The sequence below is a fragment of the Myotis myotis genome, unplaced genomic scaffold (assembly GCF_014108235.1).
Source record: "Myotis myotis isolate mMyoMyo1 unplaced genomic scaffold, mMyoMyo1.p scaffold_m19_p_6, whole genome shotgun sequence".
Classification (NCBI taxonomy): Eukaryota; Metazoa; Chordata; class Mammalia; order Chiroptera; family Vespertilionidae; genus Myotis; species Myotis myotis.
This window is the reverse complement of record NW_023416368.1, coordinates 57,663,968-57,689,393: the sequence shown is the minus strand read 5'-3', so window position 1 is coordinate 57,689,393 and position 25,426 is coordinate 57,663,968. Positions and strand designations below refer to the sequence as shown.

General features: G+C 39.1%; 1 protein-coding gene across 4 annotated transcripts in view; it reads left to right on the top strand.

Moving 5' to 3' along the window:
- Positions 1-25,426, top strand: part of FBXW7 (F-box and WD repeat domain containing 7) — a 177,659-nt gene that overhangs the window by 6,959 nt on the left and 145,274 nt on the right. The window contains exon 1 of one of the 4 annotated variants that reach the window (XM_036313005.1): positions 20,093-20,111. The exons of the other annotated variants lie outside the window; for them this stretch is intronic. The gene's annotated coding sequence lies outside the window, so the exon portion shown is untranslated. Of the gene's footprint in view, positions 1-20,092; positions 20,112-25,426 lie in introns of those variants that run through there. 4 annotated transcript variants of the gene reach the window in all.

Below are 25,426 nucleotides of genomic sequence, written 5' to 3'. Positions count from 1 at the left end.
CATCACTGGTCTAGGCTAAGCTACAATGTTTGGTAGGTTAGGTGTAGTAAATGAGTTTTCGACTTATGATGGGTTTATTGGGACATAACCCCATCATTAGTCAAGGAGCATCTGTATGTTAATGCCAAATGTCAAATCTGATGGCAAATTGCTGGTTTGATTTTGGAAGAATGTATTTTATCTTAGACTTTTAGGATGGTATGTTTTTTAGGGCAGTGTAAGGGGCAATAAATAATAGGCCTTTGCATGACATTCTCTAGATCTAAAAGAAGTTGCTTCACTAATAATAATAATTTATAACTATCTAATGGTTTATAATGTTGTGCATGCCTGGGAACCAGCAACATGCTGCTAGTTCATTTCTCATTTACCTAATAAAATATAGTCATACTACGAAGGCAGAAGACTCATTTGTTAGGCAGTTCATTTCTTAGCTTCATGGCTTTGGACAAGCTATTTATCTTAATATTAGCTTTATCACCTGTTGATGGGGGGAAACCATGTCCTTCACAAAGTTGTTAGGATTAAATGAAATGGGCTAAAACATATGCAAAGCTCTTATTAGTAGTCCAGTGCCTGGCATATAGCAATGTGACTGATCACTGTTAACTTGTTAAGTTAAAGATCTTTGAAGTGTGACATAGACAGAAGGCTAAAGTCAGGTTTTATGTTGCCCAACATTTAAATTCAGCCTTTGAGTTTGACAAATAATACTGAAGTAATTCTGCAGTGTGTTCAAACACATCTGAATCAGTGTATGTATGATTCATTAACATTAATTAAAAAAAAAGACTAGAGAAATGGCAGAAGCACTGATTTGAACACAACAGGAATTAGAATTCATTTCCAAAGACCTCGATAGTGTTTAGATAGGACAGGACTTTTAAAAATAATTTGTTGATTATCTCTGAAAGTGGCTACTGTTTAAATTGTCAATTTAGAAATGTCAGTTATCTAGTCTCTTAACTGTCCATCTCTTTGACTGTTGGGAATAAAAAGCTTTAAAGAAATTATGGAGAAGTTTAATAGGTTTTATCTGTATTATTACATCTCATTTCAAATTAAGATAGAAGGAATTTTATTTAGGTAATTCTATTTTAATTAAATTTTAGTTTTCCCCCTTTCCGAAAATGATTAGAGAGATAGTGTTAGCAGTGTTATTGTTTGATATTCCCCTTTCATCCATAGTATTTATTAAATAGAAGATTAGTTTCAGAAATAACATTTCTTCAAGGTTGGTGTAAACAATGTCCTATTGGTCAATGAAAGAAATAAATGCTTCTGGGTCGTTTTTGTATTTGGAAAGTATTCTATTTTGAGAACCATTTGGCTATGCCTTCATAGTCTGTTTATTTAATAGAACTATATATTTAAGATATGTGTATGAAAACAATCCAAAGGCAGAAAGGCAAGATTGAGATATATTTCTTAGCACTGATTTTCTTGCCAGCTCTTGTCCTCATTCTCTAACTTCTTCTTTTAAGGCAAGTTTGCTTTAGTTTTGGTGTAAATACAGAAATTAGATTGGTTTAAATACTAGTGGGTCTCTGGTTAAGTGGTTAATTTAATAAATATTCTATTTTTTTAAAAAATCAGTATTTTAGGTATTTTTCTTTGTTGGTAGTGATTGGAGTTATGCTTCTTTCCATTTTAGAGATTTTTAAAAAAGCATTTTATAACGAATAGTTTACTGGATAGATGGGAGAAGAGCATAGTTTCTCTAGTGAGTTCAATTTCTTCCTGCTTATTTGTTATGTAGGCAATAATACCAGAAGGTTCGATAAGTATGTGGGTCATTAGTTTTCTTTTGCATGATTGGTGGTTCTAAATTGACTACTGTGAATTTGGTAATAGAAACTTTGGAATGCTGCTATAATGAATGGGGAATCATTTTTCTATTATTACACAAGTAGAATTTTTTCATTAGAAAAATATTCAAATTTTAACTTACTAGATTAGAAATTTAGAGCAGGAAACACAACATTTCTGATTTTTTGTATGGGCCATTTAGTAGGAGAGATAGGTGGACAGAGGAGGGGAGAGACACACAGCAAAGGAGGGAGGGAAGAGGCAAATACAAGGGAGAGTGGTTCAGGAAGTTTTGAGGTCAGTCTTACTTAGTCAGAGGTCACACCCTGTTATTGCTTTGGGTTGTGGATGTGGGGTGTTACCACTTGTTATCTACCACCCTTTGAAATGTTGATTAAATGATGGGCTTTAGTTCTTAGCTTTTCAACATCTGGATTCTTTAAACCAATTTTAATCTGTATGGGATAGTCAGTGTGTGGGAAAATTTCCACAGTACCTGCTGGGAGAAGGGACGCACAAAGGGTTTTTAACTACATTGGAGTTTCTTGTCTCCTTATTGGTCATATTTCTCAAGCTTTGCCTAAAAGAGATGTTTGTAATTCGATATATGTGAGATAGTTGTTGAGAGGAAAGCTTTGGGGTTGATAGACCCAGGTTCTAGCTGTGCTGCTTTGCGAGGTTGGTCAAGTTGTTTATTCTATGTGTGTTTCCTGTAAAACTGGGATGATAAGAATAGTTAGTACCTACCTTTCTCATAGGGTAGTTAAGAGAGAGTGAGATAATGCATCACAGAGGCTAGCTGAGAATTAGTGCTCAATAAGTGTTAGCTGTTACAATATTAAATTATTGTTATTTCCATTAGGTTGTTGGCTTTTTAAAATGCTGAGGACATTTGTGGTCTTTGCTTCTGAATATATCACTAGAATACCATTGCCTTTATTCAGCAGCACCGGCACCCTAAAATCATAGAACCAGTTTCTTTGTCTCCATCTACAGCTTGACCTTAATTTTAAGGCAGCCTTATTCTCCTCATCATTTCCTTGACTTACTACTTAAATCATAAAACTTTCCTTTCAGCCCCCAGACCTCTATTTTACATAGTTTACAGAAGTGTAGCTTCTCCCCAGCTTACCACCTTTTGCTCATCCATGGCATTTCTTAAGAGAGGGGACACTAGAAACCTCTTTTAAGAAGTATTCCCTGACTAACTGTATACTTTCCCATCACCTGTTTTCTATTTTGCATGTCCTGTGTATTATTAAATGAAGTACTTAACTTGCTTATTCTGTTGTTGTTTTTTAAATCTTTATTTATTTATTTTGGTCTCTTCAATGAAATTGTAAGCCCTTTTAGGTCAGGGACCACTTTTCTATTCTAAGCCTTATCTTTCTCACTTGAAAAAAAAGATAATATATTCCTCACAGGGATGTTGTAAGATTTCAGAGAGATGATGTGCGAAAAAGGTCCTGAGCCAAATCCTTAATAAATGGTAGTTTCCTTTTCTTTGAACCACTCTAGTTCCTAAAGTTGGTACTGGGCTTACAGTCAGTACTTAAAAAATACTTGTTAATTTATTCTGAATTGAGTTTCGGAGCCTTTTAACTTCCATTTGTGTGAATAATTTTAGTTTTTATTTTCTAGATAAGATTCAAAATGCTACTTTCCAATTATCAGATGGTAAAGGCTGAGGCATTAATAAGAGATGGCATAATAGTGATTAGAGCAGGGACTCAAGCCACCGTTGTGTGGGTTCAAATACAGACCGCCACTCTTATTGGTTGTGTGACTTTTGGCAAGTTGTTTATCTCTTTTGGCCTCACTTTCTTAGTTTGTAAGATGGGGAGAACAGCTACCTATGGATACTTTGTTGTTAGGTTAAATGAAATAATAAATAAGCATAGGACAGTGACTGTCACTTAATGGCTCCAGGGAACATTTGGCGATATCCAGAGGGAGATGTTTTTGAGGATCACAACTTGGAGGAGGTGTGTTTGTGGGGGATTGCTACTAGTATCTAGGGGCAGAGGCCAAGTCAAAGTGATGTACAGGACAGCACCCCACAACAAAGGATTATCTGGTTCCAAATGTCAATAATATCAGGGTTGGGAAACTCTGCTCTCAGTTGCTTATTTGAATATTTTCATTGTGTAAGAACTTTGCCAGTTAAATTCTGTATTATTGATAAAAATAAGTCATAGACATGGAATAGGCCTCAGTTAATATTAATTCTAAAGGACACATAAAGGGAGATTAATTGCTTTCATGATTTTTATAAAAAGTTATATCAGTTACTCCAAACGTAATTTAAGAGTGCTTATATTTACTTAGAAACTAGGAAAGGTTTCCAGGTGGATTTTCCTGGATTTTTTTTTTTTTTTTTTTTTTTTTTTTTTTTTTTTTACAGTGGCAAACTGTTCATGTAAAGTATATCAAGGGTAGGGGGCTCAAGAGATATGAGTGCCATAGGGTAGATATTCGTAAAGTCAAATACAGTGGGGCCTTGACTTACGAGTGTCCCGACTAACGAGTTTTTCGAGATACGAGCCATCTCTCGGCCGATTTTTTGCTTTGAGTTACGAGCTAAAATTCGGGTTACGAGCCAGCTTCAGATACCCCACCGCTAGTTGGTGCAGCGAACATCACAGTGAACGCCACAACATCAGCCCAGCGTCACGTGTCTCACTTGTTCACTTCTTGATTTGACATACGAGTAATTTGAGTTACGAGCTCCATCACGGAATGAATTAAACTCGTAAGTCAAGGCCCCAGTGTATACCCTAATGGAAAAAAACAAGTATCAAGGTTGATGGAATGATCTATTGAGAGAAAGCTTAGATCGTGTCTTATTTCCCTCACGCCCTTTATATTTTATCACTCACTGAGTTGAATGCTGTTTAACTTAGGCCTTTTCCCCCCACCTCTCTTTTCTCTCTGTTTAAAATGGAACTCTTCCCAGTTCCTGTCCATTTTAGGAGCTTCTAAATTGATTTTGTTGCTTCTATCCGTTGCACTAGTATTCCTATCTGAATTGACACTTAAGGGAGAGCCTTTCTAGTCCAGGATTCTGTCTACCATTCAAACCTCCCTGCACTATCCCTTTATGGACAGGAGAAAATTAAATGCTATTAGTTGTATATTATCTTTGGGAGAACTGGGAAAATAGTCAATCACATTATTTTCTTTTTTAAAAATTTGTCTTTATTATTGAAAGTATTACAGATGTTCTTCCCACCCCCCACCCCACATTGACTCCCCCTTACTTCCCCTCCCCAGGTCTTCATAATCACATTATTTTCTGTATTGTTTAGTTCAGATGCCTTCACTTGTATCTAAACATTGTATATCCATTTATATACAGCATGTATATATTTTAATGTATATTTGTGTGTATTCATATATACACATTCATGTATAATTTGTCTCTGTATCTCGTTATTTCCTCTGCCTGGAGTATTTTTTTTTTCCTTTCATTTTTGAAATATTTATTTTTAAAGACCCTACTTAAATACCACCTCCTTTGGGAAGACTGTCCTGATTTATATAAGTGGAGTAAGTTGTATTTTCTTTTGGTTACCCGTAGTATCTATGTGGCTTTTAGAGAACTTAATATAATTATTTGTATTTTTCTCTTCTACTGATCTGTTGTTTCTTCAAAGACATGAGTTATGTCTTATTTATCTTTTCAGTTAATATCTCCGCCCTCCAAGTGCCTAACATTTCCTGCTACATAGTAGACATATAGTATGTTAAAAAATTAAAGGAAGAGAAAAACTAACTGGGAAGGTTTTTTAAAAGGCTCTATAAGAGGAGGATATTATCTTTTTTAAAAAAATTGATTTTTAAAGAGAGAGAGGGGGAGAGAGAGAAACGTCGATTTATTGTTCCACTTAATTATACATTGATTGGTATGAGCTCTGACAAGAAATGGAACCCATAGTCTTGGGAGTATTGGGGCAACACTCTAACCAACTGAGCTACCCAGCCAGAGTGAGGAGGATATTATCTTGTCACCTTTGTTTCCAAGTGCTTAGTGTACTCTCTGTCCATTGGTGTTCAACAATTATTTATTGAATGAATTAGAAGCCAGCCCCAATAGTTGAAAGAGAATCCATGTGAACATTTTTCTTCTGCATTCCTAGAAAGCATATCCTAGAAGTAAAACAGTCTAGATATTTGGTACACCTGATGCATTAGGTAAACCTTTTTCTTGATTCAGTAATGAGACTTTTGATCCAACATGTACTTTTTATGAAAATGCTTCTGATTGATTTCTTTTCCACCTATGGGCCCATTGTAGTATTGGGCTTGTTGAAAGATGAATGTTTAGTATGTCTTACATCTTGGATGAGTTATCAGTAAGTAAAATTGTGTACATTTGGGTCCAAATAAAGTGAGTATATATTTACTCTCAAGTATGGATAATGACTGATGCTGTTGAAGCATGGGAGAGAGAGGGGGCAATTGGAGGCCAGGAAGGTGCCTACTAGGAAAAGTCTCTTTTTCTTTTGATGATGATTGATTTTTACCTGCCCCAGTTATTATTCTTTTTAATTTTAAAAAGAATCCTTACCTGAGGACATGCATTGATTTGAGACACACACACACACACACACACACACACACACACAGAGAGAGAGAGAGAGAGAGAGAGAGAGAGAGAGAGAGAGAGAGAGAGAAAATCATCTGCTTCCCTTACATGCTCCAACTGGAAATTGAACCTGCAACCTAAGGTATGTGCCCAGACCAGGAATCAAATCCATAACCTTTCATTGTACAGAAAGATGCTCCACCAACTTAGCCACACTGGCCAGGGTTCCCCCAGTTATTCATAAAGAACTAGAGGCCCTGTGCACAAAACTCGTGCACAGGTAGGGTCCTTAGGTCTAGCTGGTGATCAGGGCTGATTGGGGCCTTCTGGCTGCCAGCAGGGGCCTTCCTTCCCCAGCTGCCAGCTGCTGGCCAGGGCCTTCCTACATTCTGCACCGCCCCCTGGTGGTCAGCACATGTCATAGCAAGCAATAGAAATCCTGGTCTCCCGTTCAAACTCCCAAGGGAACACTTTGCATATTAGCCTTTTATATATATATACTAGAGGCCCCGAGTGCACAAATTTTTGTGCACCGGGGGAGGGGGGGGGTCCCTCAGCCCGGCCTGTGCCCTCTTGCAGTCTGGGACCCCTCGGGAGATAACGACCTGCTGGCTTAGGCCTGCTCCCCGGGTGGCAGAGGGCAGGCCTAATCCCTAGGTGCAGCCCCTGGTCGGGCTCAGAGCAGGGCTGATTGGGGAGTTGGGGCACCGCCCCCTGTCATGCACAGAGCAGGGCAGATTGTGAGGTTCCGATGCCACCCTCAGTCACGCTCAAGGTAAGGCCGATTGGGGGGTTGGGGCACCGCCCCCTGTCACATTCAAGGCAGGGTCAATGGGGAGGTTGCGGCACCATCCCCTGTCCCTCACAGAGCAGGGCCAATCAGGGTTGGGGCACTGCCCCCTGTCACGCACAGAGCAGGGCCGATCAGGGGGTTGGGGAGCTCCCCCCTGTCACGCACAGAGCAGGGTCAATCAGGGGGTTGAGGAGCTCCCCCCTGTCACTCACAGAGTAGGGCCGATAGGGGAGTTGGGGTGCCGCCACTCTCACACTCAGGGCAGGGCCGATGGGGAGGTTATGGCTCTACCCTGTCACACACAGAGCAGGGCCCGTGGGGGGGGGGGGGTTGGGGCTCCGCACCCTGTCACACACAGAGCAGGGCCCGTGGGGTGGGGGGGTTGGGGCACCGCACCCTGTCACATACAGAGCCGCAGGGGTGATCAGGGGGTTGGGGAGCTCCCCCCTATCAGTCATAGAGCAGGGCCGATCAGGGGGTTGGGGCTCCTTCCCCTGTCAGGAACAGAGCAGGGCCGATAGGGAGGTTGTGGCCCCGCCCCCTGTCACACACAGAGCCGCAGGGCGATTAGGGGGTTTGGGCGCTGGCCCCTGTCATGCTGATCCCGGTGCCGGGAGGCATATTACCCTTTTACTATATAGGTAAAAGGCCTGGTGCATGGGTGGGGCCAGCTGGTTTGCCCTGAAGGGTGTCCTGGATCAGGGTGGGGTCCCCACTGGGGTGCCTGGCCAGTCTGGGTGAGGGGCTGAGGGCTGTTTTCAGGCTGGGAGTGAAGCTCCCAACTGCTCCTCTTTTTCTTTTTTTCTTTTTTTATTCTGGGCCAGCTTTAGCTCTGGCTCCAGCTCTGAGGCCTCTGCTGCTGAAAGAAGGTATCTGGTTTGTTTAGGTTCTATAATCGAAACAATGTATAACTCCAGCTCTGAGATCCCAGCTCACTGAAAGCTGGTTTCTGGGGTTTTGTTTAGCTTCTATATTTGTTACAATGTTTCTTAAACTGCAGGCTCAGAGACCAGCAAGGCAGGCGGGGAACGTTGGGTTTCCTCTATCACTGAAGCAAGCAAGCTTCATGTTAGTTTCAAGCTGCCTGGCTGCCGGCTGCCATCTTGGCTGGCAGTTAATTTGCATATCTCGCTGATTAGCCAACGGGAAGGGTAGCGGTCGTACGCCAATTACCATGTTTCTCTTTTATTAGATAGGATAGATTATCTAGAAGGGAGATGGGTGTGAATCTAGAGCAGCCGTGGGCAAACTACGGCCCATGGGCTGGATCCGACCCGTATGAAATGAATAAAACTATTGAAAAAAAAGACCGTACCCTTTTATGTAATGATGTTTACTTTGAATTTATATTAGTTCACACAAACACTCCATCCATGCTTTTGTTCCGGCCCTCCGGTCCAGTTTAAGAACCCATTGTGTCCCTCCAGTGAAAAAGTTTGCCCACCCCTGATCTAGAGGATAAGAATATTGATTTGGTAATTTGATAAATTAATAATTTAATATTTATTGTTTTAATTAACATTACCACTATGGAGTGTTTACTTTATGTGAGACACTGTGCTAAGGTTTTTTTATATGCAGCAGTCCCTATGAAACAGTTACTAATGCCTGTTTTATGGCAGAATAAACAGATTCAGAGAATTTTCCAAGAACATAATATAGATAGGAATTTGAACTCACAGAACTGGGATTAAAATCCAGATCTATCTGACTCTGTGTTCTATGCTTTTAATCACCATGCATACTTTCTCTTAAGTTTCAGTGAAGGAGTTTTGTATTGAAAATAGGAAGTCATTGGTTATATTGAGACTAGAAGCCTGGTGCACGAAATTCATGCACTCTGGGGGGGGGGGGTGCCTCAGCCTGGCCTGTGCCCTCTCGCAGTCCAGGACTCTTCGGGGGATGTCCACCTGCTGGCTTATGCCCACTCCCCGGGGAGTGGGATCCTTAGCGCTGCTGAGAGTGCTGCTGTGGAGGTGGGAGAGGCTCCCGCCACCGCTGCTGCATTCGCCAGCTGTGAGCCCAGCTTCTGGCTGAGTGGTGCTCCCCCTGTGGGAGCACACTGACCACTAGGGGGCAGCTCCTGCGTTGAGCATCTGCCCCCTGGTGATTAGTGCGCATCATAGCAACTGGTCATTCCACTGTTCAGTCAATTTGCGTATTAGCCTTTTATTATATAGGACTAGAGACCTGGTGCATGAAATTCGTGCATGGGAGGTGTGTGTGTCCCTCAGCCCAGCCTGCACCTTCTCCAATCTGGGACCCTTCGAGGGATGTCCAACTGCAGGTATAGGCCCGATCCCACCGGATTCAGGCCTAAACGGGCAGTCGGACATCCCTCTCACAATCCAAGACTTCTGGCTCCCAACTGCTTGCCTGCCTGCTTGCCTGATTGCCCCTAACCACTCCCCTGCCAGCCTGATCTCCCTGACGCCTAACTGCTCCCCTGCCAGCCTGGTCATCCCCAACTGCCCTCCCCTGCCGGCCTGGTCATCCCCAACTGCCTTCTCCTGCTGGTCTGGTCACACCCAACTGTCCTCCCCTGTGGTCCTGGTTGCCCCCAACTGTCCTCCCCTGCAGGCCTGGTCACCTCCAACTGTCCTCCCCTTCTGGCCTGGTCACCCCTAACTGTCCTCCCCTGCTGGTCTGGTTGCCCCCAACTGCCCTCCCCTGCAGGGCTGGGTCCCCCCCAACTGCCCTCCCCTGCAGGGCTGGTTCCCCTCCAACTGCCCTCCTCTGCAGGCCTGGATCCCTCCCAACTGCCCTACTTGTCAGGCCTGGTCCCTCCCATCTCCCCTCCCTTGCCGGCCATCTTGTGTCCACATGGGTGCGGCCATCTTGTGTTGGAGTGATGGTCAATTTGCATATTACTCTTTTATTAGATAAGATAGGAGGGGGAAATGATAGCATTTCTTTCTATACAGATGTTAGAAGGAAAAAGATTACCAGATTCATAGAGAAGCAATTCCCAGGTTTATGTCCTTATACAAAGTAATTGTGAAATTTAAGTCTGTAATTTTAATTGACTTGCACTAAACCTGCATTTTTTATTAAATTTAGTCTTGCTCTTGGTATCACCATCAGGATAGGTGTCCCAGATATGTTTTTAGCAGTAGAAGAAATTTGTCTAGGCAGAATCTGTCTAAAAGATTGTGGAGCAAGATGGTATTTATAATTCTTTTTCTATGTGTAAAATGTGTTTTGTAGTTAAATTTTTTGAAAGAGATTCTTGTTAGGGGATGAACCTCTGAAATATATTATTTAGGATTTTAAAACCTATGATTTGGCTTGCTTGGAAGATATAGCAGAAAATTTGCTAGTCTCTAAGCTATAAATTATTTAAGTCAATGGGCTATTTGTGGAGTATTTCCTTTTTGTGATTTCTTAAACTAGCCTTGTTTGCTGAGATTGTGTTTGTCACTTAAAAAAATTCTTTTTCTTCTTTTCCATACTTCATACAGGTCTATTTCTTATTCAGTTAGTTTATTTATAGATGTTTTACATTTAACAAATATAGTGGGAATATAGTTTTGACATCTGGGCAGTATGATTTTTATTTGTTCATTATAAGATTAAAATAGTTTTTATAGTGTTATTTTGATACCTTAAAAAGAGCTTAACCTGGATATTGGCCTTTAACCATGTTTCCTGAAAGATTTTCTTTTTACTCTTGGTCACATTTTAAATACTGTATTTGTACCCAGTTATATACATTTGAACTTTTCCATTTCCTGAATTTTAATTTTTTGCTTTTGTAAAATTTTATCAGAAGTTTTATGTAAACACTAAGAGCAGTGTGCTGAATGATATTCTATTGAAGATTTAAAAGGTCTAAGATGAATTGAATTCTGATAAATAAGAATTTAGAAATTGGGGGTTGGTGCATGGAATTAGATAATCATCTCAAGAGTTTAGGATTCTAGGTTTTAGGCTTGTTAGTGTTCTTTTACATTATCTACCACAGGTTGCTTTTCCTAGAAGTGAATGTTAGTACTTAATTTGAGTGCTTAATAGGTGCCAGCACTCATCCGTGTCCTCTCTAGGTATTAACTCACTCAATCTTCATGTTAGCCTTCTGAGGTAAGTATTTTTAATGTTCCTATTTTAGGGTTGAAAATGTGGCAGAGAGAAGTTAAATGTGCTCAAGATCTCACTTTTAGTTATTAGTGGAACTGGGACTTTATCTGGGCAGTCTGTTTCTAGAACGTGGGGCCTTAATCACTATTCTATACTATATTTTTCATCTGTAAATTAATACTTTTTTGTTATTTGTAGAACAGTGCCTGGCACACAATAAGATCTGTAAGAGTGCTGCTATTTTAATGGCATTTATTATATGCTGTAAGGTGGGCAGAGCACACATTATTATCCATTTATGTATGTATGTATGTATGTATGTATGTATTTTTTTCTCTTAATTAGACTCCAGATTTTATTGAGATTTCTATTATTCCCCCCTTTTTAATAGCTGAGTTCCCTGAGGTCTTAGAAAATAGATGTTTGCCTAAAATTATATGACATGCTAGATCTCTAAATATGTCATTGGTTTTGAAAAGCAGAAACAAATATACTAAGATTAAAGTATTGTTTGCATGTCCAGTTGGAGGAAATAAATTCTTAGATGGTATAAAGTTTTTGTTGTTTTTACCTTTAAAGTTTTGCGAGTAGTATTACCTTAATCCTGCTGACTTGTGAAATTGAATCATATCACTCATAGTAACTTGAAGTATTAGAAATTGTTTTGATGATAAAATATTAGTAGCCTTTTAGAGAAATAATGTAAGCCATGTTTCCTCAAACCTAAGAAGTCATCTGTATTAGTTTTCTATTGCTGCATTGCAAGTTGCCACAATTTTAGCAGCTTATCACACAGTTTTTGGGTCCTGTCCTCTGGTTTTACCAGGCTGAAATATCAAGGTGTCAGCCATCTCATCTGAATGAAGCTCAGGGTCTTCTTCAGGCTCACTGATGGCTTGCAGACTTCAGTTCCTATGTTTGTTGGAACGGTGTCCTTGATTTTCTTGCTGGCTGCGTCAGGGACCACTCTCCTAAAGGCTCCACTGTTGGGTTCTTACCATTTTATCCTCTCTGTGGGCACACCAACATGGTTGTTTGTTTCTTCCAGGAGAGTAGGAGAATCTCCCTTGGAACCTCTGCCTTCTTTAAGAACTGACCTCTGTAGGTCAGGCCTACAATAAGCTTCCTGATCTAAAGGTGGTAGATTGGGGATTTTAATCATCCCTAGAAAACATTCCTTTCTTTCTTCAGTCTTAGATTTATTTCTTCAATGGGGGGTAAATGATTCTTCGTGAAGCTTTCTAAGCACAATTCTGGGATGTTCTTGGCCTCTACTTTGTTTATACATTTTTTTTCCAGAAGATTCAGAGTTGGCTCTCCTAACCCTTGTATGTTCTTGCTAGTTTCCTCGTCCACTTTTCTACTTACTGTCTTTGTAGGGCCATAAGCGGAAATAATTTTCAACTACAATTCCAAGCTCCTAAAAAATTTTACATTGTTACTATCTGAGGTTTTTCACCTGTTATAAGACAGTTATAACCCCCAAGACAATCTCAAATTGTAATCATCTCAGGTTTTCTTAATAAGATTCATAGTACAATTTGAATTTTAGGAAACATAAAAGATTTCCCTTCTAGTCATTTCCTATGTTTATTGCTTGTTTCATGTTGCTTGGTGTGTGCAGTGTTTTCTAGTGGAGGAAACACTCTGGGAAGAGTCTTCCTGGAGCATGAGGAAAAGGGACCACGGGAGGACTCAAGTGAAGCTCTCAAAAGCTCATTTAGCTGCCATCTAGGATGGCATTGTCCAGCAGAAGTGTAATGCAAGCCAGATAACTAAATTTAAGTGATTTTGTTGCTACATTGAAAAAACTAAAAAGAAACAGGTGACAATTTTAATAGTATATTTTTTAAACAATACATATCCAAACTATAATTTCAGCAGGAAATCAATATGAAAGCTATGAAAACTTATTAAAGATTTTAGATTCTGATTTTAGCACTAACCTTGATGTCTGATTCATACTTTACACTTAATAGCACATCTCAATGTGGATTTAGCCAAATTTCAAGTGTTCACTAGCTAGTGGCTGCCACATTGGGCAGTGCAGATGTAGATTATGAAGTTTTTTAAAAATTAGAGACAGTAATATATGAACTCTTCAGGAAATTGGCTTGAATAATGTTTAACTCTCCAATAGGTTAGGGCAGTGGTCGGCAAACTCACTAATCAACAGAGCCAAATATCAGCAGTACAACGATTGAAATTTCTTTTGAGAGCCAAATTTTTTAAACTTAAACTGTATAGGTAGGTACATTGTTATTAACTTAATTAGGGTACTCCTAAGCTGGCCTTTGCTAAAAACGTCCTCAGTCTGATTGAGGTACATTTGCTGAGGTCGACCCCTTCCAACTCTCCCATCCACACTGGTCTTGTATACTTGTTTCAGATAGACGAGTGTGGATGGGAGAGTTGGAAGGGGTCTACCTCAGTGAACGTACCTCAAAACAATGTACCTCCCCCACGCTGCGTATCCCGTGGCCAGCCTGCGCCGCATCTCCTGTCGCCTGACCGACACCTCCCCTACTTCTAACGCCACTTCTTCAAAATAGAAAAACCGACTCCTGCGCATGGGCCACGAAGTTTCAATCGCACTGTACGTGCGCGCCCACACGTGGTATTTTGTGGAAGAGCCACACTCAAGGGGCCAAAGAGCCACATGTGGCTTGCGAGCTGTGGTTTGTCGACCACTGGGTTAGGGTGTTGGTGTTTCAGGATGATTTTTATGGTTGTCATACAAAGTTTTTTGTTTATAAAGTTAAATACATTTTTATACATTTCCCTCATTATATAAGTAATGTCATTGTTGAAAATTTCAAAAACTCTGGATAAGAGACTACAAATTGACCTTATTTCCTCAATCTCAAGATAACAAATGTTAACTTTTGTTGAATTTCCTCTTTGTGAATGTTTCATTTTCAATCAAAGAGAAAATAGATTTCTTTTTTTTGTTCTTTATTCCTTCCTCTTTATATTCAGTCACATTAATTTTTTTTTTGCTCCTTTGCTTAAATTTAATTATTTCTATTTCCCAGGCTATATCCAGTCTACAGATTATCTGTGAGGGGTGCTTTCTGGAGCACAATACCCCGAATGGTGCTCCCTGGATTGGGATTAACAATAGAAGCCCTGATGGCTTTTATGTACTCATTGCTAAACCATTATAGTTGCTCTCTATTTTTCCTGACTGCAGTCTTTTACACATTCCCTCAGCTTTCTTTGTTATTGAGATATAACTTTACATACCAGAATATTTACCCCTTTGAAGTATACCATTTAGTGGGTTTTAGTATATTGACAAAATTTTGCAAGCATCACTGCTACCTAATTCTTTAGCATTTTCATCGCCTTGAAAGAAACCCTATTTCCATTAGCAGTCCCCATTTCTCCTCCCCGCAGTTCTCAGGCAAGCACCAATCTATTCTGTTTTTATAGATTTGCCTATTTTGGACATTTTATGTGGATAGAATCATGCAATATATGGCCTTTTGTGTTTAGCTTATTTCACTCAGCACAGTGTTTTCAAGGTTCTTCTGTGTTATGCCATGTACCAGTACTGCATTCTTTTTTATGGCTGAATAGTATTCCATTGTATGAAGATGCCACATTTTGTTTATCTATTCATCACTTGATGGACATTTGGGTTGCTTCCAATTTTTGGCCAGTATGAATAATCCCCCAGCTTTTGAGATCACATTTATTCTCCAAGAACATTGTTTCTTCACATTCTTGTTCAAATGTTCAGTGGCTATTTATTGCTCATACAGCATAATAGAAAATACTTAATTTGCATTAAAAGTTTTACAAAGTGTGACCTCAAGCCACTTTTCTTTTCACTCTTCTTTTCCATTGTGGTGTTTCTTAGTATTTCTAAAATAAGTGCTATATGTGAATGATAGATTATGTAGACAATATAGATACGTTTGTCAATCCAATTCATTTTAAAATGATCTAAAATTTTAAGAATGAAGATCTACATTGACAAACCAAGGAATGAATGAATGTTTATAAATATTGTATATGTATATGTACATATTCGGGAGACTTAGAAAGGCAAGTATTAGAACAGAGTACTGAGAAACACTAAATAGAACAAAGAGGATTGTTTTTTCTGGATTTATTCATTGTGTCAAACATAGATCTATTCATTTTCATATAATATGAAAAAATACCTAATTTGAATAAACATTTGATACATGTAACTCATTCATATCATTCATTTTCTGGTTAACACTATTAGCAGTTTGTTTATTCTGGGGCTTCAGTTTTATTTTTCCTCTTATCCAGATAGAGTCAGTCCTTTTCTCCTTTTAACATGTCTGAAATAGTAAAGGTGAAATATTTTAACATAAAGAGTACTTAAAAATATTTCCAGAATGTTTTTATGTGTGCATGCATACACACACACACACACACCCTCACAGAAATGTTTAGTGGTATTCTCTTCCATTTTATAAAAAAGAGAACATAGTATACAGATTTTTTTTTATTTCACAATATATCTTGATATTTTCATATAAATGGTACATTGAGAACTTTCTTATTTATTTTCTGCAGGATACTTTCTCCAAAGTGAAATTACTGGATCAAAAGCTGTATCTACTTGAAATTTGATTACCTATACTGGTAAACATAAAAAAGAAATAAGGAAATATAAACAGGAAAAAGGAAGCTATGGATATTTTGGACTTTGTTTATAGATAAAAAAGTGGAGGACCAGGAAATTTGAGTAATTGCCCATGATCATGCCACCAGTGCAGGGATCAGGATGCTAATCCAGATGTTTCTGATTTTAAATAAGCTCCTGTCCTTTCTGTTATATTCATACTAGGTGCCCAGTACACAAATTCATGCATCTTGAAAGGAACTGTGGGCCACAAGGCTGCAGTGGGCACAGGGGTGGGTCTTGAGTCATCTTCTGTGCCCCCACCTGGCCCCTCCCACCGTGGCCCTCAGTTCCCTCTCTGCCAGCAACCCTGCTCCCACTGCTGCTGCTCCCACCCACTGACAGCGTGGAGCGATTGGGGCCAGTGCCAGCAGTGGGTGAGAGCAGGGCCAGCACCACCAGCAGGTGTGAGTGGCAGCTGCCCGCCCGATCGCCCCGCAAGAGCAGGGGGAGATGGAGAAGCCATCAGGGGCAATTGGGGCTGGCAGCCGCCACTTGCACCCACTGACGGCGCCAAGCTATCAGGACCAGCACTGGGCGCTGGCAGCGGGTGTGAGCAGCGGCTCCAGCGCTGGCAGCGAGTACAAGTGGGGCTGGCGCCGGCAGCAGGTGCAAGCACCGGGCGGGACTGTGGTGCACGGGAGCAAAGAATTTTCAGTAACCACCAGAGGCTCGCCCCGATGACAGTGACTGGCGCCCTACCTTGATCTGGTGCCCCTGCTCACCTGCTCCACCATCCTGCCACGCCCAATGCCTGCCTGCCATGTTCTGTGCACACCCCCTGGTGGTCAACGCACGTCATAGTGACCAGTTGTTTGGTTGTTCCACCGTTTGGTCTATTTTCATATTAGGGTTTTTTATATGTAGATTGCACTTGATGAGCAAAAGGGAAGAGGACTCATGCCAACTTCTTTTTGGAGAGAAATAATAGATTTCCAGACTTTTTTTCTGCATTAGTACTTTAGGAAGCTTTATGTTTTTCTAATAACTAATGATGTTAGGCATTTTTTGTATGTGCTTATTGACCATTTATATATTTTCTTTGGAGAAATGTCTATCCAGTCCTTTGCCTATTTTTAAACTGGGTTTGTCTTTTTGTTCTTATATGGTAGGAATTCTTTCTATATTCTGAATATTCATCCCTTATCAGATATATGGTTTATAAATATTTTCATCCATTTGGTAGGTTGTCTTAATTTCTTGGTAATGTCTCTTTATGTACACTTGTTTTTAATTTTGATAAAGTCCAATTTACCTATTTTTTCTTTGACTGCTCATACTTTGGTAGCATCTGTAAGAATCCATTGCCATGGTCATGGCAATCCAAGATCATGAAGATTTACCCCTGTGTTTCTCTGGAAGAAGCTTGTGATTTTAGCTTGTATTTAGTTCATTGGTCTAGTTTGAGTTTACTTTTGTATATGGTATTTATTCCTTCCTTTGTATGTGAAAATGCAGTTGTCCCAGCACTTTGTTGAAAACGATTTTTTTCCATTGGACTTGGCGCCTAATTGGCTATAGATGTATGATGTAATGTCTGGACTTTCAGTACTGTTCCACTGGTATATATGTCTATCCTTATGTATCATGCTGTTTAGAATATATATTTCTCATGTGTTGATTTACTTAAAAAAACCCTTTAGGCACTTTAAGTGCTATTTTTACACTTTGGTCTTAATAAAACCAAAATTATAAGTCACTTTAAGCATTAAACATGCTGCACTTAGTAAATTCTAAAGAAATAAATTTAGTATCACGTGATGGATACTCTCTTGCCTTCTGTGGAAAGCATGAGGATGCATAAGACTTGTTTCTGTTTTCTGAAAAATTGCAGTTCACTAACTTAAAAAAAAGTGCTATAGTTTTGCTTTGCCATTCTCATTTTTGTGTGAGTCCAACATTATGATGTCCTTAGGAATTAAGGATAGGAAATGAGATGCCTATTCCTGTTACCAAAAAATTGGAATGTTTAGCTATTATAGTATCACTATTTCTTTTATTTTCATATGGTTTGCATCTTTACTCTTAATAAGCACCCAATTTTACCACTCTCCTTATCTTTATACTAGAGGCCTGGTGCATGAATTCATGCATGGGTGGGGTCTGGCCAGCTCACCCCGCTGGGGGCCCATCAGGCCGGGCCTGTGGGGGGGGGGGGGCGGGAGGGGCTGCAGGCGGTTGGCCAGCCGCCCTGCCCCCGATCGGGGTGTTGCAGGCCATTTGGGGGCCAGGCTGGCTGGCTGCCACAGTGTGTGTCATAGCCACCGGTCATTCTGGTCGTCCTGCCATGCTGGTCGCTGGGCTTTTATATATATAGATAATTTCCGGCCGATAATATTCTACAAGTAGTTTCCTAGAGAATGGTTTCATCCTGTTTTAGTTTTTTTTTAAAGACTAAGCTATTGTAGCACAAATGCTGCAAAACATAGTATATCATTGAATCTTCCTTGGGCAAATTTATATTCTGCTGCTGAGACTCATTCCCTGTGTGTTGTGCATGTAATGTGACAGACAATCATAATGTGAACTTTCAAGGTGATATTTCAGTAGTTGATAACAATGTTCTAAAGAATGTGCTCTGCTCATAAGGATAAACTTAATTATGTTCATCCTTAATCTTGTCTAGAATAGCACTGTGTGACAGAAATGTAATTTGAGCCACATACTGTATTAATTAAAAAATTTCCAGTAGCCTCATTAAAATAGCAAAACATGGTTAAATTAATTATATTTTACTTAATCTGATCTATCCAAAACATATCATTCTAACTGATAATCAATATAAAAATAATTGAGATATTTTACTTTTTTGGGGGTACTAATTCTTGGAAACCTGGTATTTTAGATCTCAATTTGGTCACTAAATTTTCATCAGAAATACTTGATCTTCATTTAGATTTCATAGTTTGTGGTTGGAAATATAGATTCACATACCTAAGTTGTTTCCAACATTCTTATGATTTTTAATATTCAAATTAAGTACCAAAAATAACTTTCTTTCAATATTTGCACCCAAATGGATAAAACTAATTTGTGCTTTTTTAGTAGAATGTATTAGACTCTGAAGTAAAAGTTTGTTAATTTCAAATCTACGCTACTCAAATTAAGCAAATTCACTAACTCTTGTGTCAACTCAGTATTATTAACATCAAATTCCAAAGGACATTGTATAAGTTGAAAAGCAACTCTAAATTTTATCAACTGTTTTATGTCATTTTTATAGCCAGTTTGCACAATTCTATCCTTTATAATGAAAAAACGTTTTACGTAAGAAACATCTTTTGTATTTTGCTCTGCCACAGCTAATTGTAATTGTCATTAATAGTAAAATATCTTTCAGTCTCACTTCACTGTTCTGGCCATAGTGCTAGTAGTTTCCAAATCTCCACTTGATGCTGCATAGATAGAATACCTTCATTTTAATTTTAAAAATTTCTCTACCACTTCCTTTGTCCATTTGTTTTCAGAGTTAAAGAAAGTAACTTAATTATATTCAAAATATTAAAATTTTAAAAGCAACTAAAATTAAAGTGAAAAAGTATCTCTATTTAGTTACCAATTTTAATTTACATAGGCATCACTGCAACTTATTTGCCAAAAAGTTAAGTAAATATATTGCACTGCTATTACATTAGTGTGTAGAAAAGAAAATTTCAGCCGAATAGTTAATTGATACTGACTAGATCAGTTTTATTTCTGTGTAATACTAGAAATGAGTCGCTATATTTCTACATATACAGTGCAGTGCAGTGATTACAATGAAATGTAGACTCACCAAAACAATAAAATTATCTTTAGCAGAAGGACATTTTACACTGCTTCAGTTTTTATATTTAGATAAAAGTAATTATAATTAAATAAAAATTCAATTCCTTATTAACAATAGTCACATTTCAAGGGTTCACATGCAGCTAATGGCTAATGTATTGGTTGGTTACACTAGTATACTGTACTTCTAGGACTGGAAATTAAAACTTTGAGAGTTGGTTATATATTTTCTTAAAGTATTTTGGAGACTGGGGACTAGGGATTATAATATTTTTTGTTAATGCTAATGTCACAGGCAGAGTCCCAAGAAGACTTTTGAATCAAGAACCCTGGAAAAAGCTGCTTATTTTCTTTGTAGCATGCCTTATAGTCCTGAAGCATTAACAAGGAAATGAATAATTAATAAATAAGTAAGTAAGTAAGTAAGTAAATAAATAGGAAACGTTTAACATGTTGTTTATGGGTAAAATGATATTTAGTAATTAAAAAAGCATTTGGACACACACATTTTATTTGAAACCGTGGCTTGATCCCCCTGTTATTAGAATACTTGAAGAGTGGAAAAATGTTTACATTCTAAAAACTTTTTATCATGTTGGTGAAAGACCAAAAAAAAAAAAGGTGCGTGCAATTTTGTTTAAATCCCTTCTCACAAGTAAAATTAAGAATGTTTTATCTATAGAGATCTGTGGGGCTCTTATCAGGTTTACAACAGTCCTTTAGATTAGAAATGGACTTTCAGTTGACATGAATTGTGGAAAGATTGTTAATGGTGTTCAAATATTTAATATTTGGATCAATAGGAAAATGTTTTATTAAATATACTTAAACTCCTTTGGTTTTTTAAGTTGTGAGAGTCCATATCTCAACTATTTAGAGCACCAAACTTTTTTCATTTATTTACAGGGGTGGGCAAAAGTAGGTTTACAGTTGTTTGATACTGTGACAAGATCAGTTTTTCTACACAAATGTAAACCTACTTTTGCCAGCCCCTGTATCTGCTATTGTCTTTTGAGCAAGCCAAGCAATAAGTTCTGCATGTTTCTGATTTCCACAAAATAGATGAATGCTCTTACCAGGTTTTGTTCATTCCTAGTCATGATCTGTGAATACAGGGAGATGTCTCAAGACCTGTTTTAAAAATTAGAAGAGTAAGTCCCTGAAGACGGAAGTACAACTTGTCTTGAGAAAATTTTGCCCAATAGATTGTTTCCAAAATGCATTCTATAGTAGTCATTAGAGATGATTCTTGAATAAAGGGTTCTGTGGTTAAGTAAGTTTGAAGGAACATTGTATACATAATAATGACCTATTAAAGATTCACAATGCACAATGATATATTAAAGACGGAGGCATCTTACAGAAAGAAACTTCTTATCCTGCATTTCACCTGTCTATCCAATGAGAAATGCTGCCCTCTAGAGGCTCAAATTTAATTGCTCTTGCATTTGAATACCATAATGCTGCCTCATCTTTGTGACAGTTCATACTAAATACATAATAGAAAAATCTTATATTGCTTAATTTTAAGAAAATTTGAGATGGAAAGCAATGTAATAGATGCCCCTTATTGGACATAGGCCATATTTATTGCTGCTAATAATCTTTTAAATAAATTTACTTTATATAGGGCATTATGGAAACATATTACAGGTCTCCAAACTCTATGAAGTTTCTTGCTGACAGAAGCTGTCTTTCCTTGTCTTCTTTGAAGACCTATAACAATCTTGCTTATGACCGTTACCATTCAAAGGAAGCTAGCTTCCTCCTACCCCCTTCAATAATCCTTGTTCTTTACAGAACTCTAACTGGAGTCATATTGTAACATGCTTTGCCTTTGCATAGGCAAAAAAAGAAGAAAAGCATTATCTATCAGCATTAAAAGATTTTTGCTAACATCTTAGTAATAACCTCAGGAATATGTAGAGAAATGGGTTCTGATGATGAGAAGGGAACATGCTTTTTGCATTTGGCTCCGTATACTGGCATGGGGCAATTACCAGAGATTCTGGATTCAGTATTCTTGCTCAAGCAGCTAGGATGTGTTGTATTGTTTGCTCCCTTGATTGCTTTCAGCATTGATCTATATTAAATGATGTTAAATGCCTAACCAGTGATGGCGAACCTTTTGAGCTCGGCATGTCAGCATTTTGAAAAACCCTAACTTAACTCTGGTGCCGTGTCACATAATAGGAATTTTTTGATCTTTGCGTCCATAGTAAAACAAAGACTTACATTTTTGATATTTATTTTATATATTTAAATGCCATTTAACAAAGAAAAATCAACCAAAAAAATGAGTTCGCGTGTCATAGGTTCGCCATCACTGGCCTAAACACTCATGGTATAGTTAGAGGAAGAACTCAAAAGATTAAGGGAAGTAGGACTGATGGAATGGATTTTTCAATGAGACCATCCCCACCTCTCCATGTTCCCACCATTATCCACAAAGAGGTCTAGGAGATACTTCATTCACCAAGGTAATGAGAAGTACTTTGATGATAGTTCCAGCATCTATGGAAAGCAGCACACAGTAGTCCCCCTTTATTATGGTGTGAGTAGAAAATGGTAGAGCCACTTTGGAAAACCATTTGGCAGTTTCTTATAAATTTAAGCATTATACCTATCTTTGGAACCAGCAGTTCTAGTTCTTCTCCTTGGTGTTTTCCTAAGAGAAATGAAAACATGTCTACAAAAAGCCTTTTAAAATAATGTTTAGAGCAGATTTATTCATAGTAGCTAACAACTGGAAACGACCCAAACATCAATCTATAGGATAAGTGGTTAAAAAGTTTTCATATGTTCATACAGTGGCATACTACTCAGTAATAAACAGGAAAAGACTTGCATGCCAGTGACATGGATGGCTCTCACAAATTCACCCAGTGAAAGATGCTGGACACAGTATGCTCTGATTCCATTTATATTAAGTCCTAGGACAGGCAAAGCTAATCTGTGGTAAAAAGAATATTGAACAATGGGCTAGTTCTTTAGTTATGGGAAGTGCTCATGCTCAGTTGGGAAGGGGCATAAGAGAGTTTCCTGAAGTGGAAAAGTGTAGAGGTTACAGGAGTGTACTTGTCAGAGTAGTATGGTAAAGGAGTGTATATGTCAGTGTATGTAAATTTTACCTTAAAACATGAGAATAAGTTGGGTGGCAGGGAGTGGAGGGTTCAGATGAAACAAGAATAGCAAGATGTTGATGATTGCTAAAGTTGGGTAATGGATACATATGGGTTTATTATATTCTGTTTATTTTGTGTTTGAAATTTTCAACATAAAAAGTTTTTTTTAATACGAATGTTATGAACACACATACATAGCACCTATGTTCTCACCACCACCTTAATAAAACTTTGCCAATATAATTGTCCTACCCTGTGAACCACACCTTAATTCCACGATCCCTTCCCCCATCAGCCACTCTCCTAAATCCCTCCTAACTTTTAAACATTTTCTAAATATCAATCTAAAGGTCACTTCCTTGAAAGAAAGGCTTTCCTCATTCAAACACTCAGTAGGTTAAATGCCCCTGTTATGTGTATTCATGGCTTTTATCACATTTGTGATCTATTTGTTTGATTAGTTCACATCAATCTCTCCAGTTTTCAGAGAGCAGAGTATATTTATTTTTGCCCTGTTAATGACTAGCATAATAATTCTATTGGATGATTGTGCTGTTGTAGTTTTTTCTTTCGTATTAAAGATACTAGGAGTCCAGTGCACGACTTTGTGCACCTTGAAAGGAACTGTGGGCCACGAGGCTGCTGTGGGCACAGGGGCAGGTCTTGGCCCATCCTCCACGCCCCTGCCTGGCCCCTCCTGCTGTGGGCTCCAGTTCCCTGTCTGCTGGAAGCCCCGGTCCCACCGCTGCAGCTCCCACACACTGATGGCGCCGGCCCTGCTCGCACCTGCTGACAGCGTGGAGCAATTGGGGCTGGTGCCAGCACCAGGTGTGAGTGGCAGCTCTGGCACCGACAGTGGGTGCGGGTGGGGACGTCACCAGCAGCAGGTACGAGAGGCAGCTGCTGGCGCCGATCACCCCTCAGGAGCAGGGGTAGGTGGAGAAGCCTTGAGGGCAATCGGATCTGGCAGCTGCCACTTGCACCCGCTGATAGCTCTGAGTGATTGGGGCCGGCACCACGCACCCGCAGCAGGTGTGAGTGCCGGGCGGGACCATGGTGTGCAGGAACAAAGAATTTTCAGTAACTAGCAGAGGCTTGCCCTGATGACAGCGAATGTCGCCCCACCTTGGTCTGGCGCCCCCGCTCACCTGCTCCACCATCCCACTATAGCCGATGCCCGCCAAGTTCCACGCTCTGCCTCCTGCTGCTGATGCCCACCATGTTCCATGCGCGCACCCTAGTGGTCAGCACATGTCATAGCAACTGGTTATTCGGTTGTTGGGTTGCTCGGCCATTTGGTCTATTTGCATAGTAGGGTTTTATATATAGAGATATATAGATAAGAATTGAAGAGCTATTATTGCATACTTTAGTCAGTATGTTATAAAAAGTTATGAATGTGAGAGAATGATTGATAGGTAGTAATTCTTTTTTATTTTACTGGCATTTGATAAAAAAGGAGAAATAATATTGTGTCTTTGATCTTGAACCATGTCCAAAAAGCCTGCCACTTGGTTCTCAAATGCTCTTGAGTTTTATAATTTTCTTTTTCTATTTTCTTTTTTTAAAAAAAATATATTTTATTGATTTTTTACAGAGAGGAAGGGAGAGGGATAGAGAGTTAGAAACATCGATGAGAGAGAAACATCGATCAGCTGCCTCCTGCACACTCCCTACTGGGGATGTGCCTGCAACCAAGGTACATGCCCTTGACCAGAATCAAACTTGGGACCTTTCAGTCTGCAGGCCGACGCTCTATCCACTGAGCCAAACTGGTTACAGCTCTTGCTATTTTCTTACATGGAAGCTATGCAATAAAAGACCCCTTTCCTACTTATAAAGATTACTCTGAATACCTCTTTTTTTCCTCTTCTCTAAAGTGCTTTCTCCTTTGCCTATTAGTTTTGATGTTTAGTATCAGGGCTGATGATCTTTAAGGGCTCCCTATTTTCTTATTTTTTATACTGATAGAGTATATTTTAAACTTTGATATGCCTCACTTCCAAATGAAGTTATGAACTGATAAATAATAGATTGCTAAAAATGCTTGGTTGTAATTGCACCACTGAACATATTATCTATAATACAAATACAAATTAAAGGTGTTGAAGGGAAGGGAATGCTTTTGAATTTTGCTATTTTGTATATCCATGGAATACTTGGGCAGTTTAACAAAGTAGTTAGATTTCTGTTATGATTTTTTTAAAATGTTTATTTATTTCAGAGAGAGGAAGGGACAAAAAAGGAGAGAGAGTGAAACATCAATGATGAGAGAGAATCATCAATTGGCTGCCTCCTGGCCCCCTACTGGAGATCAAGTCCACAACCCTGGCATATGCCCTGACTGGGAATCTAACCATGCCTTCCTGATTCCTAGATCGACACTCAACCACTGAGCCACACTGGCTGGGCTGTTATGATTGTTTTTAACTGTTGTCTCTTCTTGGGAGAGAGCATATTATAGTATTAAGAGTGTTGAAGACTCAAGCCAGGGTTGAGTCCTGGTTCTCCTATTTCCTAAGCTGCAGGACTGATCAAGTGACTTAGCTGTTTTGTGGATCTGAAGTTATTGAAAATAGAAGCTTTTGGGCATTCATGAG